This window comes from Globicephala melas, chromosome 14 (assembly GCF_963455315.2).
Source record: "Globicephala melas chromosome 14, mGloMel1.2, whole genome shotgun sequence".
NCBI lineage: Eukaryota > Metazoa > Chordata > Mammalia > Artiodactyla > Delphinidae > Globicephala > Globicephala melas.
Window position 1 is genome coordinate 66974770 of NC_083327.1, and position 4678 is coordinate 66979447.

Below are 4678 nucleotides of genomic sequence, written 5' to 3' on the forward strand. Positions count from 1 at the left end.
TAGACTGTCTTAGAGCACTTTAGTATCATGATTTTTTGTTCTTTCAACAGTGTAATACTACCAAGTGGAAGGTCTAGTTTAGGGGCTGAGCAATTGTACACCTGAATAAATCAGAACTTTGCCCTGAAAGAGCTTGCTGACTGTTAAGGAGACAACTAAATTATACTGCATATTATTATGAGAAGAGCCTTAAGTAAAAGGCAATGAGAGTTCAGTAACAGACATTAATTCTGGTGGAATTCGATAGACCTCTAGGAGGAGATAAGATTCAATCTCAATCTTTGAAGGCTGAGCAAGATTTTGACAGCAATGAGTGACAATTGGTTTTGATTTGAGCTAAAAAGACCAGGCTGTTTTAAGACACAAGACAGCTTTAATTAAGGCAATTTCAGTGGGAATGGGGAAGACAGATTCAAAGGTCAAATGTCCTAAAGCAGGAAGATTTAACGAAATGTCATTGTTGGTCCAACATGGCACGTTATTGAAAAGAACCTAAAATGAAGATTTAATACTTAAAGATGCTGAGAAAACAAAGTGAGTTTTCTGATGGATTTGTTTTACTTTCTTCACAGGGTTGTCATGAATATCAATGAAAGTGAATGTGAAAAATATTTTGCTTGTTGCATGATGTTCTTGCTATTTCTATTAACAAAAAGAGCAATAATAATATTGCTATTTAAAGGTTTTCTTTTTCCTTTGTGAAAGCTTGGAAGTGAAGAGAAACCAAAGGCTGAAATGAGTTTTTCTGCAGAAAATAATCCTACAACAGATTTCAAAATAAACTGTCTGTAGCCACTGGTATTGAACATATTGGGTTCTACAATGGTAGAAAAAGAGCCTCCGAACTCATTTTTAGCAGGAAAACTAGTTTTTTTTCCCTGATGAGAAGGAATCTGTTGGAAATATGAACAGCTCAGTTTCCCAGGAGTGCAGGCTGAGCTGTGGTAATCCGAAGCTCTCAGGAATTTGTATTTGGCTCTTGCATAGCGAGACAAATGAACACTTACTCGAGGCAGGAAGAATCCAATTCTATGACCACCTCTGACCTTTTCTGTACTGTACAGGTACATGGCCTCAAAGGGACAAATTCAGGCCATAAGTTTCCAAAATAAGTATTTTCATCACCATCATCATTGCTATAGACTGAATGTTTGTGTCCCCCACCCCTCCCAAATTCATATACTGAAACCAGCTCTCAATGTGTTGGTATTTGGAGGAGGGGTCTTTGGGAGGTAATTCAGTCAGGAAGGCAGAGCCCTCATGAATGGGATTAGTGCCATTACAAAAGAGACCAGAAAGAGCTCCCTTGTCCCTTCTGCCATGTGAGGACACAGTGTGAAGACAGCTGTCTATGAGCCAGGAAGCAGGCTCTCACTAGACAGTAATCTGCCAGAGCCCTGATCTTGAACTGCTCAGTCTCCAGAACTGTGAGAAATAAATGTTTGTTGTTTAAGCTGTCCTGTCTATAGTGTATTTGTTATAGCAGCTGGAACAGGCTAAGACAATCAACCACAGAGCATTTTGATAAGTATCTTGTTTCACATGGCAGTGTGATGAGTGGTGCTGATAGAATGACCTTGGCCTTGCCCATCCCTGGTGGTACAGAAAACCATAAGCATAGACCTTACAGACATAGCTCAACAACTATAGTGCAGCATATGTTTCTTATAAACAGAGAAAGTAATACTACTTAACAGTTACAGAGTGCATGCTACACACTCAGACACTATTATAACAGATTCTCATGTTTTGTCTTATTTAATTTCAGCATCAAATCACCATTTGAGGTAAGTATAATTTTTAACCTCATTTTACTGATGAGAAAACTGAGGCAGAGAGTGATTAATTGGCTCATCCAAAATTGCACAACTAATAAGTGGTGGGTCCAGAATTTTAACCCAGGCAGTATGGCTTCAGAGTTCCCCATGTAACCATAGTTTATTTTCTCCAATGGTACATTTTTTTGCGGGGGGGGAGTATAGTTGCTTTACAATGTTGTGTTAGTTTCTGCTGTACAGCGAAGTGAATCAGCTCTAAGTATACATATATCCCCTCTCTCTTGGACCTCCCTCCCACCCCCAGCCCCCATCCCACCCATCTAGGTCACCACAGAGAACCAAGCTGAGATCCCTGCACTACACAGCAGGTTCCCACTAGCTATCTGTTTTACAGATGGTAGTGTATATATGTCAATCCCAATCTCCAAGTTCATCCCACCCCTGCTTCCCTCCTGTTCACACATCCATCCTCTACATCTGTGTCTCTATTCCTGCCTTGCAAATAGGTTCATCTGTACCATTTTTCTAGATTCCACATATACACATTAATATACAATATTTGTTTTTCTCTTTCTGATTTACTGTATGACAGACTCTAGGTCCATCCACATCTCTACAAATGACCCAATTTCATTCCTTTTTATGGCAAAGTAGTGTTCTATTGTATATATGTACCACATTAGAGAAATGCAGATCAAAACTACAATGAGGTATCACCTCACACCAGTCAGAATGGCCATCATCAAAAACAATCTACAAACAACAAATGCTGGAGAGGGTGTGGAGAAAAGGGAACCCTCTTGCACTGTAGGTGGGAATGTAAATTGATACAGCCACTATGGAGAACAGTATGGAGGTTCCTTAAGAAACTAAAAATAGAACTACCATATGACCCAGCAATCCCACTACTGGGCATATACCCTGAGAAAACCATAATTCAAAAAGACATATGCACCCCAGTGTTCATTGCAGCACTATTTACAATAGCCAGGACATAGAATGTCCATGGACATTTAGGTTGCTTATAGCCTGATTAAGAAGATGTGGTACCTATATCCAACTGTACAGTTTAAGAGTTAAGAACAGGAAGGATTTATAACTGATTGGAGTCTAAGAAAAGAAACAGAGAACACCATGTGTAGATATGGGGTCAAGAGATAATGGCAGCTTCCTGGGTCAGAAGAAAGAAAAGAGAGCAAATCAGTCAGGCCTGGGTTTGAATTAGAGCTCTACCACTTACTAGCATTGGGATTTTAGGGGGATACTTAGCCTCTGCATGTCTATTTCTTCAACTGTAAAATGAGGATGAAAGTCCTCATACAACAAGGCTTGCAGTGAGGTTTAAAGAGCTAATGCATGTGAAGGTAGTAGCAGACACATAGAACATATTAAAATTATATTATTATTATCATCATCATTATCATTAAAAGTAAAAATTGAGTACCAGACAGCTCCTCCAAGGATAGAGCTTTATACTCTTGTACTAGATTGCTTGTTAACAGTTGCCAGAAAGTTTTCTCTTTGGATATGGACAGATTTGAATCTAGGAGGAATTGAGTGGGAAGGTGTTTGACGAATTGAAGGCTCACCCCTGCTGAGACCCAAGCTCTCTACCAATGGCTGCCGAGTCATGATCTTGAAGTACACCTCTGAAGTGGCTTCCTTCCTTCCTGGGGCTCCAGCCTGGATTCTGGCTTTTGTGGAGTAGACTCTCCAGGACATAGGCTCATCCTCAGTGACTTTCCCCTGCAACAGTCACAGAGCAGCACTGATGTTCACAGTCTCCTGGGTGCCCCCCTCTCACAGGAACACATGGAGATTTGTCTCACTGGGGATGGGCCCTGTCTTTCAGAGAAGCTCAGCCTCTTAGAAGTTGGAAAGAAAGCCAAAACAAAGTAAGAGTGTTAAGGCATAAGTGAAGGAGTTTATAATTTAGAACAGAAAAGGTCTTAACAGATATGTCCACTTAACAGATGAAGACATTAAAAACTGCAGAAGTGATTTTCCAAAGATCCCTTAGCCAAGGTTAGCAGAATTGAAATGGCCAGATTCCTGGTGAAAATGTTGATGTTTTCAAACTATGCTCCTCAGAGCACCAGTGCGTCTCTGATGTTCTTCAAAACCTCCAGTAGGGAAGAGAGCAGGGAGACTGCTAGACATTTCCTCAATGAGGGTACCTCCATGACAATGTGGTTTACATGTGGCACTTCTGACCAAGACTGGTTTTGAAGGAAGGGCTCTAAGACTAAAAGAGGGTTTGAGAACCACTATCTTAGAACTTTTTGCCTCTCACTCACCATTGATTGAACAGTTTCAAGAAAGCAATCTTGAAAGTTTCCCTAATCATGGAGCCTTTCATTAAATATACCAGGGGTCATGGAGGCCATATAATTATAATACCGGCCAACAGATAAAATGTTCAAATAAACCTGATAATAAAAGGAGACATAAACTTCAGTATGTTTCTGTGTGACTTACACGTTTATGAATTGTATTATTTTTCAAATTAATGGTAAATAATTTGTCTGACTAGGATAGATATTGAAAGAGTAATACAGACGATCTTCAATATTTATCAAGTGCCTACCATGTGTGTCTCAAGCCTTGCTTATAGCCTAATTAAATTTCTCACACATATGTGCTATCATTTTTCAAATGTATCCAGATGATTTCAGCACTGATCAAATTAAAATGCATCTTAAAATGTTATTGAATTTAGCATAACTTTCAGTTATGATATTTTCAGATATTTTCTAAGTTAACATTTTCCTCATTTTAGGTCTATAAAATTTTTTTAACATGAAAAAGACATTCCCAGGTGTGAAAATTTATGGAACTCTGGTTAGACTGCAAGACAAGAGTGAAACTTGAGTAATAAATTCTGCTATGCCATTAACATA